The sequence below is a fragment of the Rhinopithecus bieti genome, unplaced genomic scaffold (genome assembly GCF_001698545.2).
Source record: "Rhinopithecus bieti isolate Rb0 unplaced genomic scaffold, ASM169854v2 scaffold_18153, whole genome shotgun sequence".
Classification (NCBI taxonomy): Eukaryota; Metazoa; Chordata; class Mammalia; order Primates; family Cercopithecidae; genus Rhinopithecus; species Rhinopithecus bieti.
In genome coordinates this window covers 2,315,689-2,326,029 of record NW_016809139.1, presented here as the reverse complement: position 1 = coordinate 2,326,029, position 10,341 = coordinate 2,315,689, and the positions used below count along the sequence as shown (strand labels likewise).

Here is a 10,341-nt window from a genome sequence, read left to right as displayed (position 1 = left end):
AGGGCGCGGTGCCTGGGAAGCCGCGGGGCCGGGAGGGGTCTGGGCCCGGGTCCTGTGCGTCCCCCGCAACCCGGGCCTCCCCGGCGGTCTGGTCCGGCGCGAGGCCCCGGCCACTTCCCGCAGCAGCCTCGGTGGCGCTGGGCCCGGCGGGAGGCCCGGGGGTTCGGGGCGCCCGGGAGGGGCCCGGGCTGGGGCTGAGGGAGGGCGAGTGGGTTCCCGCGGGGACGTCCCCCCCCTCCGTCCTGGACTCTGCTCCGGGACCCGCCCGGCTCCCCCGTGGACAGGACAAGCCCGCCGCCTGGTTTCGGGGCGCGGCGGACCCGGGACCCCCCCAGGGGCCTCCTCCTTGCGCGCCCAGACCGTGGGGGCAGTTTCACTTTTTGCCGCTCCGCGCGGGGAGGCCTACGGGGTCCTGGGTTGACTGTGCGTCCGGCCCGGAGACTGGCGGCGCGTTTGCACCGGGCGGGTCACGGGATGGAGTCAGTCCGGGAACCAGAGCCCTGGGGGCGAAAACCCACCCCGGCCACCCCAGGACTCTTGGAACAGTGGGCCCCAAGTACTTAGCAAAGGAGGGTTATTAGTATTTGAAGCTAGTTGAAAATGGTGCAGGTTTTTTTTTTTTTTTTTTTTTTTTTAACTTTGAGAGAAGTTTAGTGACATGGGGAAAATGCTTTTATAAATGGCTTCCCAGACCTTTTTTTTTTTAAAGCACAATTTTAAAAACCTTGTCTAAGAGAATACTTGAGCAGTTGGGTTCTTTTTCTTGGGAAACATGATCTTAGAAGGAAAGATGTGGGCTGTTGGCCTCCAGACAGAGGGTGATGAGCGTGCGGCTCCCATTAAAAATGAAAGCCAACGCCGAGAACAGAGTGCACGGCTCCTGCTGGGGGCTGGGAGGTGGGGCGGGCCCGGGCTGCTGGAGGGACCCAGGATCCTGCAGCTTTTAAATTACAGGCGCGGCTTCTCCGACTCGCTTAGGAATTGCTGATCTTCGTCTTAGTGTAAAAGCTTCAGAAGGGTCTCCAGGGGATGCTGGGCACTCTCTTAATTTGGTTGCTTCTTTGCTGCTCCCCCTGCTGCTCCCCCTTTCCAACTAGTCCCCCTCCTCCGCAGAGTTCGGCGTTAGCCTGTCCCTGTTACAACGCTCTTCTTGTATCCATTTCTGGTTACTCTTAGGTATCTTCTTGAGGACATTGTCTAAAAAGCAGCTACATGCCATTGACATTCAGACCGAACAGGGCCCCTTGGCCTTGGAAGGTTAGGGGCCTTAAATGTTCTGAAGCTGACTTCATGGAGTGGCCGCCCTCTGTGGTCACCCTACCTGTGTGTGGCCCTGTCCTGGCATATCTGCCAGGGGAACGCGCTGCAGAAGCCTGAAGACTGCTGGGTTAAAGGCAGTGTGGCCGGGTGGGAAGGTCCCCAGGGGTGTGGATTCTACAAAAGGCCTTCCTGGAGGGCGGGTGCTGCCCCGCCCCAGTGCAGACTCCGCGCCGGGGAGCTACGCCCTGCGCCTGCACGCGCGTCTGTGTGCCAGGGCTGGGAAAGCAAACTGAACGTAATGGTTTTATTTTGGAAATTAGAAAAAGAACATTCACCAAAGTAATCTGTTCCGGGCCGTAGACACGTGACTGATGCACAACCCTCCCATCCCCTCCGCACTTTGACCTCCTAAACAAATGGTCTGACAAAACAGGGCTTGAGTTTCTTGCCCGAGGTTATGTCACGAAACGGAAACGGACTTGAGGCTTACATCCTTGGAACTCCCACCTCCACTGACCAGTCCGGGTGCTGAAATTCCGCGGATGCTATCCCTGGTCAAATCAGAGGTAGGTGGGAAATGTTGAAATTCTCCTAAACAGGGAAGGGGAAGATCAGAATGTGTGTTTGAGAAGAGCCTGATTTCCTGGATTCCTTTGGCGGAGGGGTGTCCTTAACTTGCCCAGTCACATTTACCCTCTTCATCGACCTTTCACCCCGCTTAGGCTCTCACAGTGCAGACCCCAGGCCGAAGCCCCTAGTGCTTGGCACTGAAGAGCCAGTGCAGGCCCCTTGTCACCATCAAAACCCACCTCTGGTAAATGGCTTCTGCTTCCACATTTTCCCTCCCTCTTTGGCCTTGTCAAAAACTCTGGTGATTTCCCTGTTACAAGCTCTCGCTGGTGGACTGGTAGTTCTAGAGCACAGCATGGGATGTGATTGGCTACATTTGACTGTTTCCTTTTTAATGACTTGTTTAATGTGAGATCTTTAGCTACTCCATCTCATTGCAAGATTTTTGTTACAGTAAAGTTGGACTGAGTTTTCTAAAGACAGTTGCTCAGAAATTCCATGGAAATTTACTTTTGGTTAACCGAAGAGTGTTTGGGGTTTTAAAAAGGTCGTTTCAAGTGGTAAAGTAACATGACAATGAGTCGTCTGTCCTTCCTAAAACCACTTCATGATGATTTCAAGATGAATTCTAAGCTACCAGTTTCCAAGTGCTGCATTTTAGGCAAATGCATTAGTGGTTCACCTTCTGACAGGCTTTCATGTAGTCATTTCGAAGTGGTCGTGTTTTGATTTTCTTTGTCAAAGTGCAGGAGATGTCACTCTAATAACCTTGGGACAGTGTCTGCGTTTAGTTTTGGAGGCGGGAAGGCCGAGTCGATGGTGAAAGTTGGCGTTAGTTCTTTCTGCAGGGCCAAAGTCTACCTGGCCATTAGGCTACATGGATGCTGGGGTTAAATTGGCCACGTCTTTTCCCAAGCCTAGGTAGGATTGCAGATAGGATATGTTTTAAATGTTACTGGTGGTGAATTGAAAGCAACACAAGTATCCTTCAGTGCGTGACAGGCAGAAATCTCCCTCCTGGCTGGCGTGCCCTGTGTCACTTAGGACTCAAAGTGGAGCTGGGTGCCCTTGGTGGGACAGTGTGCCTGCAGCCCAGAGGCCTGTCCCCAGTGACTGGGAAGGCCATGCATCATTGATGGAGATGGTCTCGATTCCTTTCCGAAAGCGGGTAGGGAATGAAATGCATAGTAAATAACAATAATGATAAATTGTAAAATGAGCAGTAGTAACAAGCTGTATAAGGAAATACCTGTCCTGAGATCGATTACTCACCCCTGACTGTCTGCCCTCCTGGTTCTCAGCCAGGTGCCGGGAGCTGAGTACCAGTGCTGCAAGTACCAAGCAGCCTTGGTGGCTCTTGTTCTCTTCTTCATGTCCTACTTGCTGACCTGACATTGAGTCTGTCACCTGCTTACCTTATTATTTTATAAGCTCCTCTATACCCCTGTAAAGAGAGTGGTTTTACCCCATCACACAGAAACTGACAGAGACACTGACATGGGAAACTGAATGGGGAAGCCTGGCCAGCATCTCAGCTTGGGCAAATCTAGAATTAAACAAAGGTCTGATAGAATCCACAGCTGTTATTCTTTCCACCAAACCACCTTGACGCTCGTAAGATCCAATAGATGAAAATCTACATTTCTGAAACAGAGACTAAGTCATTGGCTTCACGTATACGTATCATACATTTAAACGCTTTTCACTTGTAGAAGGGCCATACTTACTGGACTGGGGGCTCTAAAATCTCCATCTGAATTGATAGACACAGATACAGGCTGGATATGGTATGGAATCAAGAAGAAAATTAATTCAATTGACGTAAATTCATCTACGCTGAGCTTTTTATGGTACACTTGGTGGGAGTAGAATGAAGAGCTGTTTATTGACTCCTCGTGTGAAGAATGTGCTGATGATTGGGTTAAGCTTTTCTTTGATTGATTTCTGATTTAGGCCCTTGTCCTAGTCTAATTGGAGTGATTGATTGAGTGAACAAATGTGCATTTTATTAGGTAGCTACACATAATCTTTGCATTGAGAAATTAATCAGTTGTTATACTTTGTAAAATATGGTGTAATAGCATTGATTTTTGCTCGAATAGACAGAAGTCAGATTGTTAGAGGAAGACCGCGTCAATTTGGGTTGCGCGGTTATCAGTTTGGGGAGGAGGTGCCAAGATGAGATGCGGAGTGCAGGGAGAAACCCTGCAGAGGATGGTTGGGGAGCACCCAGACCTCCAGGCAGCTCTGACCCCCGTGAGAGGAGGCGGGAAGGAGCAGGGCTGGAGAGGAGGAGCCTCAGACTCAGCCCTGAGTTAGGCACAGCCAGCCCAGTGCCAAGTGGACCCCCAGGGTGGCCCTGCATGAGTACCCCCTTTGGTCGTTACCCCTGAAGGAGTCCCAAAGGTGTCTCAGCAAGGAGGCTGTGGCTCACCTGCCTCCTCACCTGTCACCTTAAAGCTACTCTCTCTGGCAGAGCTCCATGGCAGCCTCAGACACAAAGTTTAGGGACTTAAAATTTTATGCATTTATTTTAGAGATGGGGCCTTACTGTGTTGCCCAGGGTGAACTCAAACTCCTGGGCTCAAGCGATCCTCCCACCTTGGCCTCCCAAGTGTCTGGGACTATAGGTGCTGCCACCACGCCTGACTAAGTTCAGTGACTTTTGATAATCCACAAAAACAAAAGGAACGGTAAAGACAGTCCCAACTGTGACTCACTATGCGGCATGGGCGGGCGGGATTTTGGATTAGTTTTAGAAAGCGAACCACAGCCATCCTCCGTGGACTCCCTGCCGTGGCTGGCAGTGAGCTGGTGCAGGGAGGCGAAGTGCTGGTGGGCTGGGAATTTTCAAATGCACTCCAGCGATCAGAACACACGTGTTTCAGTGCACACAGGTTGTTTTCAGTTTTCTAAATCAGGAGCTTATTACTACGACTAAAGTTCTAGCACATTGCTTAGAAAATATGTTTGTCATGCAGTTCAGTTCCAGCTCCAGGCTAGCGTTGCATTTTCCTGGAGCCCCAAAGCCTTTATAACTTTTATTTCTTTTCTTTAAATGTTAGTGAATTATTGGGGCCCTGTGCGGTGGTTCACACCTATAATGCCAGCACTTTGGGAGGCCGAGGCGGGTGGATCACTTGAGGTCAGGGGTTCAAGACCAGCCTGGCCAACATGATGAAACCCCATCTCTACTAAAAAAAAAAAAAAAAAAAAATATTAGCCAGGTGTGGTGGCGCATGCATAGGTCCCAGCTACTCAGGACGCTGAGGAAGGAGAATCCCTTGAACCTGGGAGGCGGACTTTGCAGTGAGCTGAGAGCGTGCCACTGCACTCCAGCCTGGGCGACAGAGCCAGACTTCATCTCAGTAAATGAATAAATATATAAATAAAGCTATACAGGAAAATCGTAAACACAGATTCTGGCAGGGTCCAGCCAGAAAGGTAAGTGAGAATGCAGACATGAGGCCTAGGAAGGGGTGGCGGTGGTGAATATGAGTGAGAAACTGAGGCCTCTTCCATGGGGTCTGGCTCACCTGACCACCCGCCACTGACCCCCAGCTGAGCAGGGCTAGGTGGGTGTAGGACTGGAGTGACTCCATCTTTAGTCTTCCGAGAGAAGCCAGATATCTGGAGTTTTATATGCAATGTATTTATTTTTAACAAACTGCACATGCCAAATTACAAATGTTGCCACCTGAATTCAGCTGGGGCTACTATTTTTACAGCCTCTGGGCTACAGTATTTGTTTATTTCTTGAAACAAAGTAACTGAACTAATTAAATGAGGACAAAATGGGCACTTCCAAAACGCAGGAAGAGAGGGGAAAAATCCCAAGAATTTATGTGCAGATGAAACCAAAAGAATCATTGCCTGTGTCTCAGGGATGCCTGCTGGAAACAGCATTCTCTGATGATGCTTAGAGGAGAGGAGAAGATGGTACTAAGAGAATAACATCAATTGGAAAACAAAGTAACTCCACAGTGTCTTAAAGTAACTCCACCTGTCTTTAAGTGCCTACAGGAGACCCTCCCATAAGATCTATGCAAAGATAAAGCCTGCAAAAAAATAATGTTTTCAGAATGCATCCATACAGTTACCAGAAGCACTTCTAATCTTGACCTGTTTCTATGGAATGTTCTGTGTCCGTGTTTCTGGGCACACGTGGGTAGCCCTCTAATGTCCTGCATGCTTACCTCTGAGTGGGCTGTGTCCCAGAATGACATCAAGTCGCACAGCCACCAGCAATGTGTGAGGTTGATCCACATACTCGTTAGCACTCGGCATTGCTGTTGATTTTTGCAAAGATAGTCGATGCAAACTGTTGTGCAATTGTGGTCTTTCTTTACGCCTTCCTGCTGGATGAAATTGAGCATCTTGTGTATTTATGAGTCATGGGTGTCCCTCTCTGTGAAATGCCTGTTCATGTGCTTCATCCATTTTTCTTTTGGGTTATGTTTTTTTCTCACCTATTCCTTGTATATAGTTTCCATATTATATATTTCCTTATAGATTCGGGATGTTCATCTTTGGTTGTAATGTGTGCATTATATACTTTTCCCAGTTGAATTTTATCTTTGTACTGTTTTTGTTTTGGTGAAAAGATAGTTTAATGTAATGTGTAATTTTATCCATCCTTCTTTTCTAGGTAGTGCCTTTTGCATGTTACTTTAAGTTCTTCCCAATTCTTGGGTCACAGATTTATTCTGTATTATTATTATTTTGAGATGGAGTCTTGCTCTGTTGCCCAGGCTTGAATGCAGTGGCACGATCTCGGCTCACTGCAAGCTTCGCCTCCCGGGTTCACACCATTCTCCTGCCTCAGCCTCCCGAGTAGCTGGGACTACAGGCACCCGCCACTATGCCCGGCTAATTTTTTGTATTTTTTAGTAGAGATGGGGTTTCACCATGTTAGCCAGGATGGTCTCGATCTCCTGACCTCGTGATCCGCCCACCTCGGCCTCCCAAAGTGCTGGGATTACAGGGGTGAGCCACCGTGCCTGGCCTGTATTCTGTATTTTTTTGTAAAAGTTGTAAAGTTTGCTTTCTCTGATTAAGCACTTTATCCCTCTGGAGTTGGCTGTGCAGGTCTTCCTAGGTGTCTTGATAAAACGCTGTGGTATTCCACATTCCGCCTGACACTCTGTGCTCACATTTATTCCCAGGTGCTCTTATTATTGTTCTTGCTTTTGTAAATGGTGTTTTTTTGTTTGTTTGTTTTTGAGACAGAATCTTGCTCTGTTGCTCAGGCTGGAGTGCAGGGGCAGAATCTCAATTCACTGCAACTCTGCCTCCTGGGTTCAAGTGATTTTCCTGCTTCAGCCTCCCGACTAGCTGGGATTACAGGTATGTGCCACCATGCCCGACTAATTTTTGTATTTTTAGTAGAGACAGGTTTTCACCATGTTGGCTAGGCTGGTCTCCAACTCCTGACCTCAAGTGATCTGCCCACCTTGGCCTCCCAAAGTGTTGGAATTACAGGCATGAGCCACCATGCCCGGCCGTAAGTGATGTTTTTTATTTTTATTGATTTCTGATTCTTTGCTGGTGTTCTGTAGAAAAGCAGTTGGCTTTTGGGTATTGATTTCATAGCTGATCACCTTGCCATTGCTTAAAATTTGTAGATTTTGGGGATTTTCTCAGTAGACATTCATGTCATGTGGGAATGGTGAAGACTCTGTTTCTTCCTTGTATCTTTCATATTTTTCCTTCCTGTTTTGCTGCCTGGACCAGGCCCTGGGCAGGGCTGGATGGAAGCGTGACAGGCCCTCCTTGTCCTGTTCCTGATTTTAGGGAAATGCTTCTGCCGTGTTGCCTTCTGGTGTGGGTACAAACAGTGGCCACTTAGTTCCGAATCGTCCCACTCTGCCTCCTCGAAGCAGAGGAGGCCTGGTGTGAGAAATACAAATGAAGTGACCCAAAAGCCAGGAGCTGGAGAGATGGAAGGGTCCACTGTCACGGGTCACCAGGGAGACACAGAAACGAAACCACAGAGAGCCGTGGCCTCCCCCCTGCTGGGATGGCGAAACTTAGAAGACCGTGGGGACAAGTGCTGGAGAAGATGTGGGGGCAGATGGAGCACTGGTGCCAGCATGGCTGCTCTAGAGAATGGCAGGAGCTGCAAGGAGATGGCATTGAGTGTGGGGTTCACCTGCCATCTGCTTCCCAGGGGACATGCTAAGGTGTTCATAGCGGCATATGTGTTAGAGTCAGACTCTGGGAGCTCTCTCAATGCCTGTCTCCAAATAAAATGAAAAATAACCTCGTGCTACATTCACCATGGAAAGGGGAAGGAAGTAGATCCTCCAGGCAGCAACACGTGTGCGCCTCTGGAGGATAATGCTGGGAGGAAGGAGTGAGCCACAGAAGCGTGCACGGCGCCAGACTCCATCAAGATAAAGCACGTGCACCAGCAAAACCCACGTGCCGTGAGGACTCAGGCTCTAGTGCCTGGAAGGAGAACACAGGGGGCTTCTGCATCTTCCGCCTCCCGCGTTCAAGCGATTCTCCTTCAGCCTCCCGAGTAGCTGGGATTACAGGCGCGCACCACCACACCTGGCTAATTTTTGCATTTTCTTTTTTTTTTTTTTTTTTTTTTGGAGACGGAGTCTCGCTCTGTCACCCAAGCTAGAGTGCAGTGGCCAGATCTCAGCTCACTGCAAGCTCCGCCTCCCGGGTTCACGCCATTCTCCTGCCTCAGCCTCCTGAGTAGCTGGGACTACAGGCGCCGCCACCTCGCCCAGCTAGTTTTTTTTTTTTTTTTTTGTAGTTTTTAGTAGAGACGGGGTTTCACCGTGTTAGCCAGGATGATCTGGATCTCCTGACCTTGTGATCCGCCCGTCTTGGCCTTCCCAAGTGCTGGGATTACAGGCTTGAGCCACCGCGCTCGGCCAATTTTTGCATTTTCAATAGAGACAGGGTTTCACCATGTTGGCCAGGCTGGTCTCAAACTCCTGACCTCAGGTGATCCTCCCACCTCGGCCTCCTAAAATGCTGGGATTACAGGCATGAGCCTCTGTGCCCCGCCCAAGTTATCAGTTTCTTAATACAAAGGTCAGAATATTTTCTTAATTTTTAGATCTCTACTATATCTGACAGTAAATCACCCTTTTCATTCCTAAAATGGTTTTACCTTTCTTTTCTAGACTCATCTCACAGAGGCTCATCTATTTTACTCGTGTTCACAAAGAACCAGCTGTTAGTCTTGCTGATTTTCTCCACTGTGTCTTTGTTTCAGTATCACTAATTTCTGCTTTCATTGTCAGGATTTCCTTCTACACTCTTTGGGTTTATTCTGGCATTCTCTTTCTAGGTTGCTGAATTGAAACATTTTCTTTTTTTATTTTCTTTAAGGTTAGGTTCTTAATTTTCAACTTTCTGTCATAAGTATTTTGCTATTTTTTTTGAGACAGAGTCTCCCTCTGTCACCCGGGCTGGAGTGCAGTGGCGTGATCTCCGCTCACTGCAACCTCCGCCTCTCAGATTCAGGTGGTTCTCCTGCCTCAGCCTCCTGAGTAGGTGGGATTACAGGCATGTGCCACCATGCCTGGCTAACTTTTGTATTTTTAGTAGAGACAGGGTTTCACCATGTTGGCCAGGCTGGTCTTGAATTCCTGACCTCATACAGGGTTTCACCATGTTGGCCAGGCTGGTCTTGAACTCCGCCTTGGCCTCCCAAAGTGCTGGGATTACAGGCATGAATCACCGCGCCCGGCCCTGTCATAAGCATTTAAGGCTTTGTAGCTTTCCTACTTAGTTCTGCTGTACTGTCGTTTTGTTTGTTTTGATATGTAGTATTTTCATTGTTCAGCATTTTACAATTTTATTATTCTTCCATGACCCATGAATGCTTTTATGTCCAAAGGCATTGAGGATTTTAGGTTATGTTTTTATTATGATATCAGCTGAAAGGCTCATGGGCAGAGGATGTAGTCTGTATAGCACTGAGTTTTTTGTATTTTTTGGTAGAGACGGGGTTTCACCGTGTTAGCCAGGATGGTCTCGATCTCCTGACCTCGTGATCCACCCGTCTCGGCCTCCCAAAGTGCTGGGATTACAGGCTTGAGCCACCGCGCCCGGCCTGGCATTTCTTTAAGGATTGAATTCTCTTGTGTATCTTCTGACTTATAAAGTTGCTGTTAGGAAGTCAGCTGTCATTTTGAGTGTCCTTCCTGTGTCAGTAGTAGGCTTTTTGTCTGGCTGCTTTTATAGTCTCTTTATTTCTGGTGTTTTTCAACTTCACTGTGGTCTTTCTAGCATGGGTTTCTTTTTATTTATCCTATTTTGGATTCATTGTACTTCCTGAAGATAAAGTATCATGTCTTTCAGCAATTCTGGAAAAATTTCAGCCATTATTTTGTTGAATATAGTTATTCTGCAGTGTCCACTAGGGATTGGTTCCAGAACCCAACACGGTTACCAAAATCAGTGGATGCTTAATTTCCTGATATAAAATGTTGTTGTATTTGTATATAACCTGTGCACATCCTCTCATGTATATATATATATATA

General features: G+C 48.2%; 1 protein-coding gene and 1 pseudogene across 1 annotated transcript in view; one reads left to right on the top strand and one right to left on the bottom strand.

The window, feature by feature from the left end:
- The window catches only part of LOC108539771 (myosin light polypeptide 6-like), a 28,584-nt pseudogene that overhangs the window by 10,056 nt on the left and 8,187 nt on the right, over positions 1–10,341 (bottom strand).
- Positions 1,429–10,341, top strand: part of AGPAT3 (1-acylglycerol-3-phosphate O-acyltransferase 3) — a 124,893-nt gene continuing 115,980 nt past the window's right edge. Inside the window, exon 1 of the mRNA XM_017888729.1 lies at positions 1,429–1,826. The gene's annotated coding sequence lies outside the window, so the exon portion shown is untranslated. The remainder of the gene's footprint in view (positions 1,827–10,341) is intronic.